Genomic DNA, 25,149 nt, shown 5'->3' with positions numbered 1-25,149 from the left:
TGACACTTCTATTATAGAGAAAGGGCAAACAGCGATATTAAAATATTTCTTCTAATTAATTTCCTTTCAATGTGCACAAATTCCTGCACCAGGCCACTAGTAAATTTAATTTAAAAATAAATTTAAAAATAAATAAAATTAACCCTAATAAATTTAATTTAAAAATAAAATTAACCAAGAAAATAAAGTAAAAAAAAAAAAGGAAAGCAGTTAGTTACCTACAAGGGAGCACCCATACAACTGTCAGCTGAGTTCTCAACAGAAACTTTGCAAGCCAGAAGGGAGTGAGTGACAAGAAATATTCAAAGTGATGAAAAGCAAGGACCTACAACCAAAATTACTCTACTCTTCAAAGTTATAATTTAGAATTGAAGGTCAGATAAAGAGCTTCCCAGATAAGAAAAAGCTAAGGGAGTTCATTACCACCAAATCAATATTACATGAAATGTTAAAGGGTCTTTTTTAGAAGAAGAAGAAAAAGATACAAAATATGAACAATAAAATGGCAATACATACATATCTATCAACAATTGAATTTAAAAATCAATATAAATGAACAAACAAAACAGAAACAGACTCATAGATACAGAGAACATTTTGATGGTTGCCAGATGGGAAGGGAGTTGGGAGGATGGGTGAAAAAAGTGAAGGGATTTAGAAGTATAAATTAGTTGTTATAGCCCAATTGCAAGTGGCTCAATGGTTTTTCATCGACCTATAAACCAGGAGGTCACAGTTCAATTCCTGGTCAGGGCACATGCCTGGCTTGCGGGCTTGATCCCCAGTGTGGGATGTGCAGGAGGCAGCCAATCAATGATTCTCTCTCATTGTTGATGTTTCTACCTCTTTCCCTAATCTCTACTCTCTGAAATCAATAAAAAAATAAATTAGTAGTTATAGTGTAGTCATGGGGGTCTAAAGTATAGTTTAGGGAATATCCTATCTAATAAAGAGGGAATATGCTAATTGACCATCACCTCTCACAAAGATGGTGGCACCCACAGCCAATAAGGAGAGAATATGCTAATTGACTGCCACACCTTCAAAGATGGTGGCACCCACAGCCACAAGATGGCAGTGCCCAGTCCCCTCAGCCCCACCGGGGTGGCAGGCGTATGGCACAGCCGGGCCCACTCTCAGGTGGGTCCATCTGGCCACTCCACATGCCTGCCTCCAGAGTCCTCCAGTCCCCTCAGCCCCCAGCTGCCCAGGGACAGCCCGAGGCACAGGCAAGCCTCAGATGGCAGCTGCCCAGCTGCCTAGGGCTGGCCTGAGGCGCAGGCAAGCCTCGGATGGTGGCTGCCCAGCCGATGCCTGAGGTGCAGGCAAGCCTTAGATGGCGGCTGCCCAGTCACCCAGGGCCGCCCAAGGCTCAGGTAACCAGGGCTGGCCAAGGCTTGCGCTGCTGGCAGTGGCAGCAGCAGAGGTGTGATGGGGGCACCGCCTTCCCCTGATCGCCGGGTCACCTCCCACCCCTGAGGGCTCCTGGACTGTGAGAAGGAGAAGGCTGGGCTGAGGGACCCACCCTCCAGTGCATGAATTTTCATGAACCGGGCCTCTAGTAGTCAATAACGTTCTAACAACTAATGGGTATGAGATTTTTCAGGATAATCACTTAATAAATTTTATAATGTCCAACCTTTGGGGTATGCACCTGAAAATAATATAACATTGTATGTTAGCTGTAATTAAAAAATAAAAAATATTTAGGGTTTAAAATTGAAAATATTTGTGGGATAGTACTGGAAAATAAGTTTTTGTTTGTTAAATTATGCATTGCTAATTTCCTTATACATAACAATTGAATTTTATATTCATTAGTCATTTTTAATTGAGAAATATAACATCATAATAAGGATAATTTTTTCTTACTAACACTAATTAGGAAAACATCAAAGAATGATGTTAGATTGAAATGCACTTAAAGCTATAGTTTTTTTTGTGGGGCCCAGATCAAATCTCAACTTTTTCCCAGTTTTGAAGCAAACATGTTATCTTCCTTTTTCCAATCCAGATATCTAGATATTCTATAAGGTCTACAGTGACATAAAATTTATTATGCGTTTTAGCATATCTATCTATCTATCTATCTATCTATCTATCTATCATCTATCTATCTCTCATTAGCTTGGACTAATGATAGATAGAAGAATGTCATTAGCTGAGTACATGGTAAGTAAGTACTGTACGCTAAAGATATTCACTAAATTGAATCTCTGCTCAGCTACTAAGCAGATGTGGATTCTCTAGCCTTTCTGTCTGATATCGTAGCAACTAACCCCATGTTATAGTCGAGAACTTGAAATGTGGATTGTGTGAGTGAAGAACTTAATTTAATTATATGTAATTTAAATTAATTCCATTTTACTAGGTAATTTAAAAACTGATACTTGAATCACTTAATGGAATTGTTTTTAAAGTTTGTTTTGAAAATTGGGTAATGTGAATCTACGTTTTCAACTGTAGATACACTAAATCTAAATGCATGCTAAGTATTGCTGATTATTTAGTGTCTGAAATAAGATGTTTATGATTATAAAATACACTCTAGATTTTAAAGAATTAGTATTGTTAAAAAAATTTAGATCTAGTTGGCTTTTATTTAGTGATTTCTGAATTGAGAAGCATCCAGTCTAGAAAACACAAAGGAGCTTCAAAGAGTTGTACAAAGTGAGTAGGTTTTATAGTTCAAAGTGAACAAGAACAAGGAAGTTATATTGGGCATTCACTGATTGGTTAAGGCAGGGTTACTTTCCTTATATGGAGCAAAGGGAAGTCTTGGAGCCAGGGCAGGTAACTTGTGCTGAGCAGGCATGGGATTATTGATTAGCCTAAGCCTTCCATTTTTGGGGAGAGCTGGGCATAGAAACTTGGTTAAGTGCTGATGTGGCTTAGCATAAATGATTCCATGTTTGGCCTAGTCTAGACACTGTAATGAATAAAGAACATAAAATATTTTATTAATAATTTATTTAATATTGGTTAAATGTTAAAATGCCAATATTTTGGGAATATTGGGTTAAATAAAATATATTATTAAAATCAATTTCACATGTTATCTTTAATATTTTTAATGTGGTGACTAAAATGTTTCAACTCAGATACATGGCTTCCATATATTTCCATTTGACAACACCGTTAGAAGAATGTCTCAAGAGAAAGGGTAATATAATATGCCCTGTAACAAAAATAAATTTGAAGTGAAATAGAGTTTGATGTAAAAAATGTCATAAACAAATAGATAAATATTATTTTATCTTCAGATGGTTAAATGGTTTTATCACAATTAAGAAAAATGAATAAATCATAAATGATACACTGATTTGACTATGTAAACTTCATGACCTATGGGTTTCTGTGTGTGTATATTTTAAGAATCCATCATGAATGAAATTAGAAAGCAACAGTTCACTCTGTTATGGAGGCAGTTCTTACCTCCTATCAGAAGAAAAGGTTGTCTTCTCATTCCCCAGAAGTGGATAGCATTGGGATCATCCTTTTGGACCCTTCCCCTAAGGAAGGTATAGCTTAACTCATTCTTATGATTGCATGTTACATTCTGGTCTTTATCTTCTCTTTTTGGAAGAACACATTGTCTTCACTTGTTTTTTTTTTTTTCTTATATGTATCAATTATTAGAAAATATTTAAGTATGCTTGGAACAACTTTGATATGCAAATCTGCTTTTTAATTGTATATTTATGAAATCCATATGGTTGTGAGTAGGGATAAGGTTACATGGCTTGTCAATTTTTTAGCCACACAGGGTAGGATGAACAGATTAAATTGATACATTTTAATAGGTAAAAGTAGGTACCCTTAAAAAAAAAAAGTAGGTATCCTTCTTTTGGCTTTTTGGTCCAAGCTATATGTTTTCTTAATTTAAAATTTATTATTTATTTAATTGGGATATAATTGATATGTAACATTATGTAAGTTTAAGGTGTACAATGTATTTATTTGATACACTTACATATTGCAATATGATTACCACTATAGTGTTAACTAACACTTACATCACATTTCATAATTGTCATTTCTTTTTTGTGATGAAAACATTTAAGATGTAGCCTCTTAGCAACTTTCAAGCATATATTCTTTAATTTAGTACTTGTGGGGAAACTTTGGCTAATAAAACTGATAGTATATTAACCCCAATCTGCCTTGTGGAACTTAATTTAATTTACTTTTTAACAGGCACAGATTCATGACTCAATGCATTGGGAAGTATGTCTAATTGCCTATGTGTGCTCTTGTGAGATATGTTTGACCTAAATCTAATGATGAAAAAACTATCAGATACATCTAGAAGGTGGTATATTCTACAAGTTGGTTGACCTAGATTCTTTTTTTAAAAAATATATTTTTATTGATTTCAGAGAGGAAGGGAGAGGGAGAAAGATAGAAACAAAAATGATGAGAGAGAATCATTGATCAGCTGCCTCCAGCATGCCCCCCAATTGGGATTGAACCTGCAACCCTGGTATGTGCCCTTGACCAGAATTAAACCTGGAACTCCTCAGTCCACAGGCTGATGCTCTGTCCACTGAGCCAAACCAGCTAGGGCTGACCTGGATTCTTTGAGAAGATAATATCATGAAAGACCAAAGAAGCTCAGATAGATTGAGGGAACTGACAAAACATTATATAGTAAAATGCTAGGAACACTGGATTCTGAAAAAGATATTTTGAGGACAATTGATAAAATGTGTGTATGGATGTTGGATAATACTATTGATTTTCTAAGGTGTGATAATGATGTTGTGGTTTCATAGGAAACAATTTTCCACTTCTTACAGGATGCATGTTAAAGTAATTAGGGGTGAAATGTAATGATATCTTCATTTGGAAGGCTTGACAAAAGGCAAGTATGTGTGTGTGTGTGTCTATGACTGTATATGTGTGTGTAGATAGATAGCAGGAATGGCAGAATGTTAGCCGTTGGTGAATCATGCAGGTTTTCCCATGCTCTTTATTCAAACTTTCACTGGACTTAACATTTTTCAAAATAAAAATGTATACATAAACACTTTTATGAATATGTGGTATAAGGGATTAATTATCCCAAACCTCCAACATAGAAGAGGTAAATATTTGCAACTTATATAACAAATGCTTAATAAAACTAGTAAGAAAATTTTAAGATCAATAAGAAAAAGATAATCACCTTAGTAGAAAATCTATTAAATAACATGAATAGGTTATCAACAGAGGAATAAAGACAAAGGGCCAATAGACAACAAAATGTTTCTTACTGATAATCAAAGATAGGAACTTAGATACAATTATGAGTTGGAAAAACTCAGTTTCCACCCGTGTTTCTTACTCTCACAACAAAACATTTCACTTCTGCTCCCCAAATGTCTGTTTGTTTGTTTGTTTTTACCCCCCACCAAATTGTTCTTTGCAACACCAGTCAAGAGTCCTATAATTGATTCAATTTTAACACTATCTACCTGTCAGATCCCACAGGTTAAAGGCTCAGTACTCACAAGACTATTCCCACACTATTTCAGATGACAATCACAAGAAGTGGGTCCCTAAGTTACCCATAACTTCTGTCCAATTTGGCTACAAATCAGAACTCAGGGAAACAGACTCGTTTATCAGTTTATTAAAGAATATGGTAGCCCTAACTGGTTTGGCTCAGTGGATAGAGCATTGGCCTGCAGACTCAAGGGTCCCAGGTTCGATTCCAGTCAAGGGCATATACCTTGGTTGCGGGCACATCACTAGTAGGGGGTGGGCAGGAGGCAGCTGATTGATGTTTCTCTCTCATCGATGTTTCTAACTCTCTCCCTCTCCCTTCCTCTCTGTAAAAAAATCAATAAAATATATATTTTTAAAAAGACTATGATAAAGGATACGGACGAATAGCCAAATGAAGAGGTTCACAGGGCAAGGTTTGAGAAAGTCCTGAGTGCAGGAGCTTCTATCCATATGGACTTGGGTATGTTACCATCTAAGTAGATAAATGTGATCTTCAACCTAGAAGTTCTCCCAAACGCTTATTATTTGGATTTGATGGAGGCTTTATCAAATAGACATGTTAATTACTAACTCCATTTCCAGCCCCTCTTCCTTCTCTGGAGAATGAATGATGAGGCTGAAAATTCCAGGCTTCTAATCATTGCGGTCTTTCTGGTGACCTGTCTTCGTCTAGGAGCCATCCAGGGGGCCACCCAGAGTAGCCTCAATAGAAGGAAAGATGCACCTAGCACTCTTATTTATTAGGAATTTACTAGGAAATTTAAGAACCGTGTGTTAGGGATGGAGGTCAACGACAAATGTTATAACAACACATGCTCCTAGTGTTCTTATCACTTAAAAATTACAGTGTTTTTTAGGAGCTCTGGGCCAGGAACCTAATGTACAAAATAAACTGATGAACAAAATAAATCCAGAGACATTAGAAGCATGGAACAGACTGTTAAACTTCAGAGGGAAGATGGGGGAGGGTGGGAGATCAACCAAAGAACTTGTATGCATATATGCATAAAGCAAGGACAGACAATAGGAAGATGAAGGCCTGAGGTAGGGGGTGGGGGCAGACTAGAAGAGGTCAATGGGGGGAAAAGGGGGACATATAAAATACTTTCAACAATAAAGATAAAAAAATAAAATAGGAGGTTTTTATAGGAAGGAAGAAGGTGGACAAGGAAGGTAAATGAGTGGATTACTTCAGGCTAGGTCACTTTCCCAATGGGGAAGGCCAGAAACTTTTTCAGGCAGATTACCTCATTAGTGCTGACTAGGATATTCCAGAAGGTTTAGATTAAAATTTCACTCCTGGGAGAGGCTGAAATTGCAATTAGGTTAGAAATTAAGTTTTGGTGGGGCTTACCACTAGTGATTCCATTTTGGGTCTGTTGTTTCTTTTTTAAAAAAAAAATTTAAATTCTTTATTGTTTAAAGTATTACATGAGTCTCATTTTTCCCATATTGACCTCTCCCCGGCCTCTCCCAACCCCCAGCACATTCCCTCACCTCCTACTGTCTGTGTCCATTGGTTATGCTCATATGCATGCATACAAGTCCTTTGGTTGATCTCTTATCCTCTCACCCCCCCACCATCCCTCATAGGTTGGACAGTCTGTTTGGTGCTTCAGTGTCTCTGGTTCTATTTTTGTTCATCGGTTTATGTTGTTCATGATAGTCTACAAATGAATGAGATCATGTGATATTTATCTTTCTCTGACTGGCTTATTTCACTTAGCGTAATGCTCTCCAGGTCCATCCATGCTGTTGCAAATGGTAAGAATTCCTTCTTTTTTACAGCAGCGTAGTATTCCACTGTGTAGTTGTACCACCATTTTTTAAACCACTCATCTGCTGATGGGCACTTCAATCCAGTCCCTGAGGTCTCTTAGGGGCTATTCAGATTTTTTGTGTCCTTTGTACAACTTAAGGTGTAGTCTGGGTGTAGCTGTATTGGTTGCCTGGAGACTGCTGGAAGGGGCTAGCTCTTCTGGAGAAAATGGCTTCTTAGGTCTGGAGGGTCAGGAATGTCCCAATGCTGACTCCTGATCACCTCACCCCAACCTGTTCCTCTCTACAGCCTCTCCCCAGACTCCATCAGTCTGCACCTCCACCTTTTCCTCAGCCATGGGTGAGTGTTTGTATTTGAAAGGCCCTATGAACTGGGTTTAATGAATAAAAGCAAAGACCAAAAAGAACGGGGAAACAACTGCAGCACTGTGAGTTTCTCTCCCCCAGCACTGCATGGCTTGGGCAGTTCTTCTGGCCGCTCCCTCTGGGCTCAACCTCTCATGGTTGTGGACTTAGATATAGAATCCCCTGCTACCAGCAGCTCTGTGTACTTCCTTTCCACAGTCAGATGTTACATCTGTCCCCGAGGGATGCGAACTTGCTGCTGTGTGGCTTCCTTCTGACCCTCTTGGCTCAGAAGTCTTGCAACTCTCTCCAGCTCAGATCCCCGATCCAACTGTTCTCCAGGCATCCTCTACCCTTCCCGGCTGCAAATTGTCTCACCAGCTGTGTTCACTTCACCAATTCTGGGTGGATGTTATTCGATTTAGATACTCCTTCTACCTGGTTCAAGATAAGGCTTGGGACACGTCTGCCTATTTGGCTGCCATTTTGTCACTGTTGTTTATTTTTAATAGAGCGAGTAATGATGTTCAGTTTAAGACAACATAACTATAAATCCTAATCTATTATTTTTTTTAAAGAAAAGTTCTTGAAATTTAAATTGCTTGATTAAAAGGTGATATTTTATTATCCAAAATATAGCAACTTTTCTTGTTTGCTTAACTTACAAATTAGGCAATGTTTTTCCTTTTTAATTGCCCATGCTAACATTAGTGATACTGCAACATGAAACTAATTTAGATTATTAAGAGTATCTTTATGAATTCTCCAAAGTTTATTACATTATTAAATATTACATAAATTTTTCAGTGTCCATTGTACCAAACAAATATTTTTTATTGCAAACAGGATCAAAACTAAGTTGCATTACTACTTAGGATTACTATTATGTTAGATTATATTTTATATATATTTTAAACTAAAAAGGCCTACCCTTAATTTATGTACTTCACTGTTTGAATCACAGGGGAAATGTGATGACAGAAAAATAGGGAGGCAATTTAGTTTTCTTTCACAAAAAATAGCCATGTTTGTTGGTTTTATTTTTGGTTATCTGGCCCTGAGAGAAGATTGATTGGGAGTGGAAAGAGTGGGCATTTAAAAACCCAACTATTTAATTACCTCTCCTTAATGGTTCAGAGACATGTCCTTTAGAGAACTGAGTGCTTTGGCTTGGGCTGGTGCTTGGTTGTGTCTGAGAATGGATATTTGGTACTCACTCTGGGGAAGGGAGCAAGTTGAAAAGTTGTCACCTTTATATCAACTCCTATTTGCAGCTCTATCATTTTAAAGAATTAGAGGCCCAGTGCACGAATTTGTGCACAGGTGAGGACATGCCAGCCTGGCCCCAATCGGGGCAGATTGGGGCTGGGCCTGTTGGGAGGAGGAGATGGTGGGAGGTTGGCTGGCTGGCCCGCCCTGATCAGCCCCATCAGGGCTGGGCAGGCTAGGGGAAGGGGTCACAGGCGATTGGTCAGTGGGCCCTGCCCCCGATTGGGGTTGGGGGGCTGATTGGGGGTAGGGCTGGCCATGGGGAGGGGCTGTGGGTGGTGGGTCATCTGGCCCCTCCCCCAAATGGGGTAAAGGATGCCAATCGGGGGCCCAGTGGCCTGGGAGAGGCACTGTGGGTGGTTGGCTGGCTGGCCCTGCCCCTGATGGGGTGGGGGAGCCAATCTGGGGTGGGGCCAGGCAGGGGAAGGGGCTACAGGAGGTTGGCTGGCCAGTCCTGCCCACAAATGGGGTGGGGGGTGCGATTAGGGGTGGGGCAGCCAGGGGGAGGAGCTTCAGGAGGTTGGCTGGACAGCCCCACCCCCTATTGGGGTGGGGGGTGCAATCAGGAGCGGGCTGATCAGGAATGGAGCAGGCCCGGGGGAAGGGAGGGGGTTTTTGGCCATAGGCCCGTGCTTGATCGGGGTGGGAGATTCCAATCAGGGGCAGGCAGGCTGGGGGGAGGGGCTGTGAGGTTGGCCAGCTGTCCCCACCGCCTGATCAGACTGGTTTGCTGGCCACAGTGGGTGTCATAGCATCCAGTCATTATGGTGGATATGGCTGTTATGGTCACTAGCTTTTAATATATACCGTATGTATTTTTCGGCGTATAAGACGACTGGGCGTATAAGATTTTCCTGGGTTAAAAAGTCGTCTTATATCCCAGAAAATACGTAATTGTAACAGGAACGATGGAACAGAGGGTGGGGATTGTTTCAGAAAAGGTACCGTATTTTCTGGCATATAATACGACGTTTTAACCCAGGAAAATCTTATATGCCCAGTCATCTTATATGCCGGAAAATACGGTATAGATGGTGGATTTCCAGACTGGACATGCTGAGAGCCAGCTACAAGTATAATAGACATGCTAAACAAGATGGCTCATTTCTTAGTCAGATCTCATTGTTCGTTCTATTTTATAGAATGATCTCAAATTTGCTTCCATGTAGCTGCCACCTACTGGTCCTGGTTCCTCTTCCTGAAGCAACATGAAAGAGCCCCCCCTTTTCCCCTACGTTATAGCTTTTGTCTATTTGACATTTTCTATGATTACAAAGGTCCATATTAGAACACTAGAGGCCCAGTGCATGAAAATTCGTGCACTGGGGGGATCCCTCAGCCCGGCTTGCCCCCTCTCACAGTCCAGGAGCCCTTAGGGCAGTGGTTCTCAACCTTTCTAATGCCACGACCCTTTAATACAGTTCCTCATGTTTTAGTGACCCCCAACCATAAAATTATTTTCATTGCTACTTCATAACTGTAATTTTGCTTACAAATTCCTGACCCACAGGTTGAGAACTGCTAGCAGGGTCACCTAAGACCATCGGAAAGCACAGATATTTACATTACAATTCATAACAGTAGCAAAATTATAGTTATGCTCCCCAGGGGGGAGCGGGCCTAAGCCACAGTCTGGCTTCCCTCTGAAGGAGGCAACCAGGCTGATCAGGGGAAGGCACCACCCCCATCACCCCACTGTTGCTGCCACTGCTGGCCACCACGGCTGCTGGCCCTCGGCCCTCGGCCCTCGGCCCTCGGCCCTCAGCCCTCATTCCTTAGCATTGGCCCTGCCCCCCACCCACTAGTGGGTGGGGGGCAATCTGGGGCCAGAACGGCTGGGGGAGAAGTTGTGGGATGTTGAGGCACAGCAGGTTGCACCCTGTCCAGCTTCTGTGGAGGCGTATAACCGGGACCGGGTCCTAGCCACTGCTCTGTGGCTGCCTCTGCGGAAGGGGCAGCACTGGGACCGGGACCACACAGCCCCCTCTCCCGCTGCCTCTTTGGAAGGGGCTGTGGCATTGGACCGGCCCGCAACACGGCCTCTTCAAAAGGGGCCGCAGCACCGCCTCTCCCGCGGTGCCGCCTCTCCTGTGCTGCTGGCCCTCGGCCCTCACAGCTGCTGTGGCTTTGTCTGGAAGGACATCCAGAAGATGTCCAGTCTAATTAGCATATTACCCTTTCATTAGTATATATATTATATTTCTACTTGTATTGCCTAAAATAATTATGTATTTGCATATCCATATTAGAATAGAGAATAGTCAATTATTACTTAAAGGTCAAGTGCTAACCCTACTTGGGCCCTAAAAGAAAACTTTATTATAGCTTTTTTGTCACACCGTAAAGAATTTGGGAATTAGTGAAAATGTGATTATGTATTAAAAAATATGAGAAATTGAGACTGTAGTAGATTTTATAGTTGTAATTGTAAAGAAATATCTTGACCAAATTGAATAATAAAACATACTTCTAGGGCATTGGAATTCTTCTAAAATCAGAATTTATTGGTAATTCCTTTGGAATGTGTGAGAGGGTGCATGTCACTTGGGTGGTGAGAGGTGTTTTGATAAAAGCCAGTGGAATAGTCCTAGGATTTCATTTTAAAAGAAAAGAAAAAGACCATGGTGCAATTAATATATTGCATGCCTGTTGGCATCTAATTTTAAAGCACTTTGCACACAAGAGTAATTTTAATAATTAGGACTGTCATTATGCTACTGCTGATAACTTCCAAATGTCTACTGGGAACCGAAGGTCAGTGTGTGTGTGTGTGTGTGTGTGTGTGTGTGTGTGTCCATTTGCATACCTTTACCCCATACTCTTCAGCAGCATTTAATCTGGCATAAAATCAGATTTACTAGTGAGAATTAGTCTTGGTCAGAGGGCAGGTGAGAGCAGGATGTAAAATTCTAATATTAATGTTATTTGAAATTAGGGTTTGGTTCACTATTATTGTTTGTGTTTTAAATTTTTTTCTCTTTAATATGAAGAATACTTAATAGCAAATAAAACTTTTATAAATCCCAATAATAAAACAAGCACAAACAAAACATCTTTTGCTTTAAGTGTCAAGTCAATCCTTTTTAAAGTATTGTTTCATATTCCTTTAAGAGCAGCTAAAGGATATTCTGCAGTCCAAAAGGCTCTACAGAGTTATCCAGAATCAAGGCAAAAAGAAAAACCAATGCTTTCTCACTCACACTCCACCAGCATCAGAGTCACCTGGGATTATATTTTAAAAATGCTGATGAGGCCCACACACCTTTTAGAGAAATTCTGATTTTATTAGTCTGAGATAGGACTTGGGTATTGGTATTTTTAATATATTCTTAGATGATGCTAATGTGTAGCTGCAATTGGAACTAGTTTACTTTAGAAAATTATAAACATAAAGGGTTCCACATTCATGGAGATATATTTCACTGTCTCTAACTAGTTGTGGTGCTTTATTCAGTTTCAAAAAGTATGATTGTTGGTTTTTACTCTACCCATTTTTCTGATGTCTGGCTATCACTTAACAATAAGACTAAATGGCTAATCTGTCTTGTCTATCACTGCCCTTCCCACACCCAAAGCAGGCATTTCTAATAGTCCTCAGTCATCGAAGAGCCTAAATAAAGCATCATGGTCATTTTTGCTATAATATTTAAGGCAGGCATGACTAATGTGTTAGAATTGTCTGATATAAAATCTATATACCACTTCTGCACAGAAGTCAAAGCACTGAGGATTTCTTCAGAAAGATGTTTGGAATGAGATTTATATAAAAGATATATGTTCACTGACTGTAGTATATATAATAATAGCTAATTTTTTATAAAATTGTTTATAAAACATTGTTTATTATAAAACAAGTAGGAATAAACATTCATAAAATTCTACAGCAAAAAGTGTTGAATCAAGAGTAGATTCTTTCAGGAGGGTGACATAAAATAATTTAGAGGGAAAGTGAAGTGCAAAATTCTGAAGAAACAAGATCAATATTTAAATTATGTTTAGTGCCCAGACCAAGGGCTTTGTCCATGGGAATATTTGTTACATATATTATGACATGTGAGTATATGACAAATAGTAAGGCATAAATTAAGAAGAATGCAATATGATTTGGTAGGGGCAAAGGAAATAAATGTTTTTTGGTCCTATCTGAAATAATCTCTTGTTCATTTACAGAGGTTCCAACCTACATATATCTAAAGAGCCAGGGTCGTAACATCCAAAATGACCGAAGGCTTGACCGAATGCCAGGCTGCACGCAGGTGTCAGTGGCTGCTGGCGAGGCCCAGAGAGAGAAGCAGGGTGACCAGACCCTGCTTCTCTCTCTGGGCCTCGCCAGAAGCCATGCCTCTCTCTCTCTCCCAGAGGTCAGCAGTTCAGCCCGCTCGCCAGCAGCCTGGGGTGGCTGCTGATCAGCCGCACCTCTATGATCAGGCCCAGAGATAGGCAAGGAGATTCTGACTGGCATAGAAACCGACCAATCAGAACCAAATCTGGGTGAATTGCAAGGAGCCAATGGCTGCCTAGGAGGTGGAGCTTTTGACGCTGACTGGCATAGAAACCAACCAATCAGAATCTACTCTGGGTGAACTGTGAAGGCAGAACCTAAAGTGGGGACTGAGGAGGGGTTTTAAGGGCAATAGCTGTTTGGTGTAAGGTGTAAGAAAGTGATTCAACTTTTTAATGACTGGTTTGGCAGTATAGTGCATATGGCTGGCTATCAGTCCAGATATAGGGATTATGTGTTTTTGTCTGCCAAGAGCATCTCCTCCTACTGAAAAAGGCTTCCCTACCCCCCATTTAAGCAATCCTATCCTATATAATCTATCTATATTAATAAAAGGGTAATATGCTAATTAGACCCGGTCAACCAGCCATCTTCCAGACTTTCGACTTCCTTCCGGACAAAGCCATGGTGGGCCAAGGCAGAAGCAGTTAGGGGTGATCAGGCCAGCAGGGGAGGGCAGTTGGGGGTGAGATAAGGCCTACAGGAGAGGGTAATTGGGGGCAAGATCATGCCAGCAGGGGAGGGCAATTAGGGGTGATCAGGCAGGCAGAGGCAGTTAGGGGCGATCAGGCAGGCAGTGGGGCAAGGTAGGGGTGATCAAGCCAGCAGGGGGGCAAGGTAGGTATGATCAGGCCGGCAAGGGGGGAAGGTAGGGGCGATCAGGCTGGCAGGCAGAGGGGTTGGGGGCAATTAGGCAGGCAGGCAGGTGAGTGGTTAGGAGCCAGTCATCCCGGATTGTGAGAGGGATGTCTGACTGCGGTTTAGGCCCGATTATGAGATTTACACACTGTTTTTTATTATTTCTCTATTACTTACATCCTTATTCAGTAGAAAAAAAAACCCTTTTCATGATTATACTAATGTCACTGTGTCCTTGTTTTGGTTCTTTCTTTCAACATTGAAGATATGTATGTATGTAAGGAACCTCTGTATTAAGTTCATCTAATATTACTATAATTCCACAAGGCAGCACTGCCATCATCTACAGTTGTGTTACTGCAATCAAAGTTTCTCTTTAGTTTGTATGAATTTATTTAATACTTTTGGTACTTTAAAATTATTTTCATTTCACAAAAGGAAAGCATTTCCTTTCTTCTATCAACAAATTAAACTCTACCAACATATCAGGACTTCCCCAAACCATCTGGATTTGCCCTTAGCATTGTTGTAAGCTTACTTAATAAGGTCAACTTTTAACAGCAACTATCCTAGAAAAAAATTTATTCAAAGGGTCTGTATATTTTTTCTAGGAAAAATATAAATATTCTTCCACCAGCATTTAAAGCATAGATGTAGCAGCATAGTGGTAGTAAGAATCCATGTGCTATTTAATTGCTCAATTAGCAATTGTCTCTATCTTACAGCATATGTGTCTAGTATTGTCTCTATCTTACAGCATATGTGTCTCTAAGTTTTTAGAGCTTTTTCTTAATATTTATTTGTGTGTCTTTATGTTTATTTTTTCTACATGGCTCTTTTTGAAATATTTATAATGGACTTTAAAAAATGTTTTTTACTGATTTCAGAAGAGGAAGGAAGAGGGAAGGAGAGAGAGAGAGAGAGAGAGAGAGAGAGAGAGAGAGAGAGAGAGAGAAACATCGATAAGAGAGGAATATCAATTGGCTGTCTCCTGCACACCCTCTATTGGGGATCTAGCTGAGACCCTAGCATGTGCCCTGACTGGGAATTGAACCAGCGACCTCCTGGTGCATGGGATGATGATGCTCAACCAACTGAGCCACACTGGCTGGGCTATGATGGACTTTCTTTATGTCCACACATTTGTATTTATATCTGTATCTATGACCTTATGGGTCCTGCAATAGACAGAGCATTTATTTCTTCCTTTACCTTCCTGTATATTCACTATTTGACTTTCATGTTCCTTTTCTCATTACATTTTCATTTTTCTTTCTCCTCACTTCTTGTGTATCTTTATTTGTCTGATTAAAAAAGTTTAAAATTTTTGTTCTTAAACTTAAACATGGATGTTTTGGTTGGTTATCTTTCTCTTAATAACAAAGTAACTAACACAAACTAATACTCTGCTTCTCTCCCACAAGGCTGTGTCAATGTTGTTACCCTTTTCTTTAGTAGTTTAATTACATTTTTTTCTCACTGAAACAGAAAATAAAGCTTTTTCTCATACCAATGACCTAGAAGCAGTCCTACCAAAGTAAAACAAAACAATACAGCCTTAGAATTACATATTCAGAAATATTACTAACTTAAATGCTATTTCAGAAAGAATAAAGTAAATATTGTTCCAGAAAAGGCAATTGTTAATTTGGTATAAATTTTAGATGATTACAAATATTTTCACAGAGGTAAGAAACTGAAAATATTTTGTCCACTGTTGCTCCTTTTTTTTCTTCTTCCACTGTTACTGTATGAATGGAGGAAAGAAAGCATTTTATCCTGGCAGGCTAACAGCCCCTGGGGTGTCTTGTAGGTCACACATTTGAAAAGTTAGCATTTTCGACCTATGTCCCTTTCAAAATACAAGCTTTGACAAACAACTTTCATTAGGCATTTTTCTATAAGTAACATTAGAATGCCTTGTTTCTGATTGAAAGCAAATTTGAAAACAAATAACAAAAACAAAACAAAAAAATACAACCCCCACAAAACAATGTAACTGAAGTTCCATCTATCTTTGAATATCTAGGATAGAAAGGTAAACTATTAAATTTATTTTTAAATATGAGAACTGGATGATTAGTTTAGATAATAAACTCCGTAAGGGCAGGGGATTATGCCTGTCTTACTGCTTATGATCAGGTGTGTAGCACTATTTGTCTGGTACTCTATTGAGTAGGTGCTCATAATTACTTGTTGGACAAATTCAAACATTTAAAAAGGAATTTATTTCTGAGTAATTTTCCTTAGTTTTCTGTACTTGAAGCTAGTACTAAATAATTTTATGTGTGCATTTGACCCCTTATTCTCTGGACCTGTCAAATGAGAGAGTTTGGGTTAGAATAATCCATCTTTGAGGTGTGATGAGAGACCTAAATTGGCTGCAGCTGCTGATGGAGGAGCCCAGACTTCATCCACAGGCAGTGAGAGAGGCCCTCTCACTGGAAATGAGGAGAAAAAAAGATGGGAGAGAAAAACTTTTTCTATAGATTTTGACTTTAATTTTTCAGTGGGGACATAAGGATGAGGCTTTAGAGACTGCATTGGACTTATACACAATTATAGGGAATTAGCATCTAGAAAAAAAATTGAATCTTTTAATCCATGAACATGAAATGTACTGGTATCTCAATTTATTTTGATTTTTAATTTACCTACCAACATTATGTACTTTTCAGTGTACTATTCTTACCTATTTCTTGTTCAATTGATTTCTGTATATTTCATTCTTTTTGGTGCTATTGCTAATGGAATTGTTTCTTAATTTCATTTTAGATTGTTCATTGCTGGGATATAGAAGTGGAATTGATTTTTATATTGATCTTGTATCCTGTGTTCTTGTGTTATTGTGGATTTCTATATATAGGATTATGTCATTGGTGAATAAAATGTTTCCCTTCTTCCCTTGTAATTTGGATATTGTATAGTTCTTTGTTTATTTGCAGCTTCCAGATAATTTTGGAGAAGATGTATTTTTGTGGATTGTTATTTTGCTGTCACAATAACAGATTATGTAAATTCTCAAAAAAACTATATGAATCTTAAAATTTTAAATTGGCCCTAACTGGTTTGGCTCAGTGGATAGAGAGTCTGCCTGTAGACTGAAGGGTCCCAGGTTCGATTCCGGTGAAGGGCATGTACCTTGGTTGTGGGCACATCCCCAGGTAGGGGGTGTGCAGGAGGCGGCTCATTGATGTTTCTCTCTCATCAGTGTTTCTAACTCTCTATCCCTCTCCCTTCCTTTCTGTAAAAAATCAATAAAATATATTAAAAAAAATTTTTTTAATTAGGTTTGGACTCAAAATTCAATTAGGTACTCATATCTCTTATGTTCCACATAAACTTACCACAAATTTTCATTTCTCTCTCAAACATGCCATGAATTTTTTAAGGGTTCTCTGTGTCGTGGTTACCTGTGGTCTTTATTTTTTTTCATTTCTACTAAATTCTTGTTCTTTGTTCCTATCTTGGAATTTTTACTTCATGGTTTATATCCTACCTATCCACTATTGCCTTGACCAAATAACTATAAAAATGAATATTTGCATGTATTAGAACTTTATTTATTGTATAGAACTTCTGATTCTTCTGATGGAATGGTATTATATAGATAATTGTCCTGCAAAACATAAGCAAACTTAAAAATCACATACCACAATATTTTTTTATTTATTAACATCCTTTTGGCAGTTTAATATAAAATGCATCTCATTGGATTAATTAATAATCACAGGCCTGGCTACTCTCACCATCTTGATGGCTCTTCTCTACCCATTTGAACTCTGATATAAATAAGTAATAGAAATAGTTGTAATTAACATGTTATACTTTGATCTTTTAAAATCATAACTATGGTATCATTTACTTTCTCTTGGGTGAGAGTATCTATTAAGGATTTAGCAAATATTGGCCAGATTTTAGATTTGGAGTTTCATTGGTAACACACTTTTTAAATAAATCCTCACTGGAGGATATGTTTCTATTAAATTTTTTTTAGAGAGAGGAAAGGAGGGAGGGAAGAGGGCGGGAAGGGGAGAGAGAGAGAAACATCAATGTGAGAGAGAAACACTGATTGGTTGCCTCCCTTACTGACCCAACCATTGGTGGAACTAACAACTTGGGTATGTGCCCTGACTGAGAATCTAACCTGCCACCTTTTAGTGTGGGGACAATACTCCAACCAAATGAGCCACCTGGCCAGGGTGATAACACATTTATTTTAACAACCTCAGTAGTCTCATACTTTATTTGCTTTCTTTGATTCCATGGGCTAATGGCTAATAACCAATACCAGAATTCTGTCCAAATATGGTTCTCAAATCTACTCATCACCTAGAAAGGTTCCAGCATGGCACTTAGCTCCTCTGCATGTTCCTTAGCTTCTGCTTATTACACAATGAGCTGGAGCAGTAAGACAGGGAAATTTGCCTGTAGGCTCTGTCCCATGATGAGAGTCTTCCTCTTGATGTTATTTTCTTATGTGGGGGTGGGGGAGGGGAGCAGCCAGCAGAACATGTATGAAGAATCCAATAGGAAGGACCTTGGATGCACCAGGTGAGGACCCCTTTTGCCACTTCACTGGCTCTTCTTTTTCCCAATCTTATCTCCTGCCACCTGTGCTTTTTATCACTGTGACTTAGCTTACATCAACTTTAATTTAGGGCAGAGAATTCCTCATTTGAAACTTCGAAATAATCTGATGCTCAGTGTAGCTAAATAGCAGGCACTCTGAACAAGACTCTGTTCTCTATAATTTCAGTTTCAAGTGCAACAGCTTGGGCTAAAGCTCATCATTTTCTAGCAGGTCTTTATTGAAAGTTTCAAGAAATGTGCTAAACTTTTTAGAGCTTGACATTCTCCTAAATTCCAGCCTCCATAGGTGCATTTTCTAAGACCTTTTCTAAAACAGGTGGCAGTTTGACATTTTAATTTGCTACACTTTATATATATGATTAATTTTTCAATGAAAGATAGGGGGACTCTTTATTGTTTAGCACTTCACCTTTTAACTAGTGTTAACTATTCCTGTAAGAGAGGCTTGGGAGGACACTGTATCTACAGAACAAGAAAAAGCTGCCATATATATGCCTACATATATATGCATACATATACACATATCTATAGTAACAAAAACGTAATATGCTAATTAGACTGAATGTCCTTCTGGACATCCTTCCAGACTACCTTCCAGACGAAGCCGGGGCTGCGAGGGAAGCCCAGGTCCTGGGTGCCAGAGGGAAGCTGGTGCCGGCAGCCAGGGGAAGGAAGGCCTACTCTTGCACAAATTTCATGCATCAGGCCTCTAGTCCTATATAATAAAGAGGTAATATGCAAATTGACCCTCACATCCTCGCATAACAAGATGACCGTCCCCACATTATCACAAGATGGTCAGCATGGGAGGGCAGTTGGGGGCAACCAGGCCTGCAGGGGAGGGCAGTTTGGGGTGATTGGGCTAGCAGGGGAGCAGTTAGATGTCAATCAGGCCAGCATGGGAGCTGTTAGGGGCTTATCAGGCTGGCAGGCAGAAGCGGTTAGGGGCAATCAGGCAGCCAGTCAGGTGAGTGGTTAGGAGCCAGTGGACCCAGATTTTGAGAGGGTTTAGGCCCACAGGGATCGGGCCTAAACTGGCAGTCAGACATCCCCCAAGGGATCCCAGATTGGAGAGGGTGCAGGCCAGGCTGAGGGACACGCCCCCCACAGTGCACAAATTTTGTGCACCGGGCCTCTAGTATGTTATGTAAAAAGATAATGCTCCTAAAATTTGAAGACAATTGCTAAGGAGTCATATTCAATAGAAAGGCTAACCATTTTATTAATAATCCAGATGATACATTGAAACTTGAGAAAATCTACCAGTGTACAGAGAGACAAAGATACAGAAAAGGAAAACAGGTAAAAGAAATGAAGGCTAGATATAGAGAATCCAATATGAGGCTTGTCAGAATTATAGCAGGAGAAAATAAAGCCAAAAGAAGAGAGAAAATAAGATAAATTTTCCAATTTTTAGAAAAACATCCTATCACAAAGGAGCAACTCAAGAAAATAAATAACAGCAATGTATCAAAGTGATGAGGGGAGAAAACCCTCATACACATAGCCCCTCAAAAAGATAAGCAACATAATAGTGAAATTTTAGACCTTTAAGGATTAAGAAAAATTCCAAAAGCTTCCAGAAAACAAAATGCTTTTTTTTCCCTAAATAGATGAATGACATTATTTAGAAGTCTATTTAGATTTTATGTCAGCAATACTGAATGTTAGAAGATAATAGAGCTAAGACTTCAAAATTTTGGAAAATTATTTGCAGTTACATTCTTAGAAAATAATTTGAGCAAAATAAATTATTGGACTTCAAGAATTACTGGAGGTTCCATAAATATAATACATAACTTTCAAAATAATAGCAAATGCAGCAACCTTACAAGACATTGGCCCAACTCAGCATATAAAATTTGAGGGTTTTGAGTAAAGTTGGGAATTTTTACACTAATTATATGAATAGATCCTAAAAATTCTTGATGAGTTGTAGGTATGCGTTTTCTGCTAATAAGAAAAATAAAAATCAATTGGAAATTCTTGGAAAGATAAAGTTCTAAAAAAAAAGTGTTCCATCCAAGCCTGTGTGGCTTAGGGGTTGAGCGTCAACCTATGAACCAGGAGGTCATGGTTAGCTTCCTGGTCAGGGCACATGCCTGGGTTGCAATCCATAGTGTGGGGTGTGCAAGAGGCAGCCAATCAATGATTCTCATCATTGATGCTTCTATCTCTCTCTCCCTCTTCCTTCCTCTCTGAGATCAATAAAAATATATATTTTTAAAAAGTGTTCCAAAAGTGAAAGAAATATGTAGCATGCTTTTGTCAAAACAATTATTCTTTGATTAGATAGTTCAGAAGAGAGAACACCTACTGTAATTTATAAAAAAAGTCTTTGGATTTATAATAGACTAGAGGCCCAATGCACGAAATTTGTGCAAGAGTAGGCCTTCATTCCCCTGCTGCCGGCACCGGCTTTCCTCTGGCACCCATGATCCGGGCTTCCCTCTGGCTGCTGGCAGGCCCCCGGGACCCGGGCTTCCCTCATAGTCCCGGCTCTGTCCAGAAGGTCATTCAGAAGGATGTCTGGTCTAATTATCATATTATGCTTTTATTATTATTGATACAGGCTCTAACCATGTCTTCATGATGTGGTTAATTCTTTTCCTTTAAAAGTATGCTATTTTTATGGAATATTTTAATTACATTGCAACATTTATTTTTTAGCATCTCTAAATTTTTTATATCATTATTAAAATAGTAATAATGGAAAAATAGTAAAAATAGTAATGGTAGATTCCCTACTGAAAACTACTTTTATAGTTCCTTCAAGGAAGAGACTCAGGGAGAGGAGCTGCTCACACAAACTTTAGTCTGACAGGACACAGAAGTGCAAAGACTCAAAACTATGACAATCACTTTTACCATTGATACTAGCTTGTAGAATTAAGATCAAAAGCCTGCTAAGGTGTTTATGGATTTCTGTATTGCCAAAGAAACCCAAGGCTGACTGAAAATAAGCTAGCACTCAATCCCTAAATCAAATCCTATGTCACCAAACTACATTTAAAAGAAAAAGGGCTATTAGCGTTGTAAATCCCATCTCAAATGTGACCCTAGAGGAGATCAGGGTCCATGGAGGCTGATAGGAAGGAACATTCACCTCAGAAAACTGAATTCCAAGATGGTTCTGTTTTTTGCCTGCAATATCCATTTCACCCCACATCCTAAGTGAATATTGTTGAAGAATCAATCCCTCTCTGCTCAGCCAAGTGACAAACTCTAATGTCCTCAACTCCAGGGGCTAGAAGTTGAAAGATAAGCCTGTTTTGGTAATCCCAGCTCTCTGGACAAAAAAAATCATTAGAGAATGGGCCAGAGTGCTGATTCTAGCCAATAAGATGCAAGACAAAGTTCATTGGTGGACTTCTGGGAAGAATTTTATGATTCTCAAGAAAAAGACACTGTCTCTGAATGTTTCCATGTGTGCCTGGATGAGATGCAATGAATATATAGTATAAAATCATCTTTTATATACAGTGATGAAGGCAGAGTCAAGTCATAGTTTACAGAGAAGTAGATCAGAGGTTATCTTCGCTCTGAATCCACTACCCCTCTGGATTTAATGCTATATGAAATATTTTCTCACTTGTTAACTAGGAAAGTTGGATTTTCTGTTACTTGAGCCTTTAAAAATATCCTAAATGAACATTCTCAGGGCACATATAGTACTACATAGACATAGCCCAAACTTCATCGTCACATGGTAAGGATTTATAGTAACTTAATGTGGATATTCTCTTAACCAAATGGTTAAATGAGAATATCTGATTCTTGTAAATTGTAGGACTGAATCAGCAGAACATCTTGAAATTTATAATTAATGGGGCACTTTTTGAGGTAAATTTTAGTGTGTATAAATATATATATATATATATATCATATATATATATATATATATATATATATACACACACACACTAGCATTCCCGTTGCAGGAAAAATCCTGCAATAGGGTTTCTGCTGCACTCTACCCTGCCTCGCCTGCTTTTCTCCCTTCTCCCCTGGCCCCGCCTGGGCTCCTCCCTTCTCCCCTGCCTCACCTTCTCCGCTAGCCCGCCTGCTCTCCTTCCTTCTCCCCCAGCCCTGCCTGTGCTCCTCCCTTCTCCCCCACCCCGCCTTCTCCACCAGCCCGCCTGCTCTCCTTCCTTCTCCCCCAGCCCCGCCTCCTCTCCTCCCTTCTCCTCCCCCCCCCCCTGCTTGCTTGCTTCTCCAAAGCTTTGCTCCCTTCTGCAGCTCTTGGCTTCTTTCTATGCTGTCTTGATATGCAAATTAGCCGCCATCTTGGTTGGGGTAATTTGCATACTCGTCCTGATTGGCTGGTGGGCATGGCTTGGGTGTAGCGAAGATGCGGTCAATTTGCATATTTGTCTATTATTAGGTAGGATATCAGGAAAAGGATGAAGAGAAAGAGATAATGGGAGAAGTGACTAGAAGAGAAAGGAACAAAAGACAGTCATGTTTATTGCACAATAGTTTTTAATATATTTTATTGATTTTTTACAGAGAGGAAGAGAGAGGGATAGAGCAGTTAGAAACATCGATGAGAGAGAAACATCGATCAGCTGCCTCTTGCACACCCCCTACTGGGGATGTGCCTGCAACCAAGGTACATGCCCTTGTCCGGAATCAAACCTGGGACCCTTGAGTCCGCAGGCCGACGCTCTATCCACTGAGCCAAACCGGTTTCGGCTGCACAATAGTTTTTAAAATCTGAATTATTTTATCCAAATTAGCAAGGTGGAACACATTATGTTTAAACCTGTAAATACTTTAAATAATATGCCTTACCAGATGCCAAATATGTTGTGAATTTTAAGTGGTAACATTTGAAAGAATGAAAGATTAATCAGTTATTCTGCACTGAAATGCTGGATTAAATAAAATTTAAAAAGTCAAAATAGAGAGGTCAATTGACATACTACCAAGTTAATTTTAGGTTTCAGAGAAACTGATATGCAAAAACGTATACATGAATTTTTTTTTCTTTCTTAAAAAATATCTTTAATCCTAACAGTTACTTCTGCCCACATTTCTAGTCAAACTGATGGTTGAGTTATAACATGCTAACAGGATTGCTTTTCCATTAAACATAATCCTATATAATAAAAGGCTAATATGCAAATAGACCAAATGGTGGAACAACTGGAACAACAGAACAACGGTCGCTATGATGTGCGCTGGCCACCAGGGGGCGTGCACGGAACATGGCTGGCGTTGGCCATGGCAGGATGGTGGAGCAGGTGAGCGGGGGCACCAGACCAAGGCAGGGAGCCGGTCGCTGCCATTGGGGTGAGCCTCTGGTGATTACTGAAAATTCTTTGCTCCCTCATGCCTTGGTCCCGCCTGGCGCTTGCACCCACTGCCAGCATTGGAGCCGCCGCTTGCACCCACTGCCAGTGACCACCCCACTTGCACCTGCAACCAGCGCCTGAGCTGCCACTCACATCAATTGCCGGCTCCTGGCGCTGGTCCTGATTGCTCAGTGCCATCAGCGAGTGCAAGTGGCAGCTGCAGGCCATGATCGCCCCTGAGGGCTTCTCCACCTTCCCCTGCTCCTGAGGGGCGATTGGGGCAGCAGCTGCCACTCACACCCATTGAAGGCACGGGCCCCACTCACACCCGCTGCTGGAGTCGGCCCCAATCGCTCTGCACCTTCAGTGGTGGGTGTGAGTGGAACTGGCCTCATCAGGGCGTGGGAGCTGCGGCAGTGGTAGTGAGGCTGCTGGCAAACAGAACTGGGGGCTGTGGCAGGAGGGGCTGGGCAGGGATGCGGAGGATGGGCTGAGACCTGCCCCTGTGCCCACCACATCCTCACAGCCCACAGTTCCTTTCAAGGTGCGTGAATTCATGCACTGGGCCCCTAGTCCTTTTATAAAATTTAAACAAAATCTAAATTTAATTATAAAATACAAAATTGTAGAAACTTTTAAAAGAAAAGACATACTACATAAGTTCATAATTAAAATAATTAAAACAACATTGGTCTGTTTGAAACTGATGAGCTATATCTCCTATAAATGCTATCTGATTATTGAAGAGGAAGGAAAATCCTCATATGGTCCTAATAGCAAATGGAATTTTGGTGGGTCATTTAGTTTGCTGGGTAGTTCCTTTTGCATTGCAACAAGAAAAAAACAGTAGAATTCATGGAATGCTATTGTTAAATTGAAATCTTCATAGTATAGCCAGTGCTTAAAATTTTAGAACAAATCTGTTTGTAATTGTGTATATGTGTGTGTTAATAGAATTTTTAATAAAAATGTGTGAATCATACTGACTTTTGGTCAAAATTTTTAGTGTTCTTGGTCAAGAAAAATTTACTCTAGAATGGAATTAAGTTCAATATTCTTAAATATATTTTTTATTTCAGAGAGGAAGGGAGAGGGAGATAAAAACATCAATGATGAGAGAGAATCATTGATCATCTGCCTCCTGTATGTCCCCTACTGGGGATCGAGCACACAACCCGGGCATGTGCCCTTGACTGGAACCGAACCTGGGACCCTTAAGTCTACAGGCTGATGCTC

The 25,149-nt window shown here is 39.8% G+C and overlaps 1 protein-coding gene across 1 annotated transcript in view; it reads left to right on the top strand.

Annotated features, from left to right (window-relative positions):
* Positions 1-25,149, top strand: part of CSNKA2IP (casein kinase 2 subunit alpha' interacting protein) — a 128,036-nt gene that overhangs the window by 82,433 nt on the left and 20,454 nt on the right. The gene's annotated exons all lie outside the window — the stretch shown is intronic.

The sequence above is a fragment of the Eptesicus fuscus genome, chromosome 3 (genome assembly GCF_027574615.1).
Source record: "Eptesicus fuscus isolate TK198812 chromosome 3, DD_ASM_mEF_20220401, whole genome shotgun sequence".
Taxonomy (NCBI): domain Eukaryota; kingdom Metazoa; phylum Chordata; class Mammalia; order Chiroptera; family Vespertilionidae; genus Eptesicus; species Eptesicus fuscus.
Note: the sequence above shows the minus strand (reverse complement) of the source record. Positions and strands in the feature narration are given on the sequence as shown.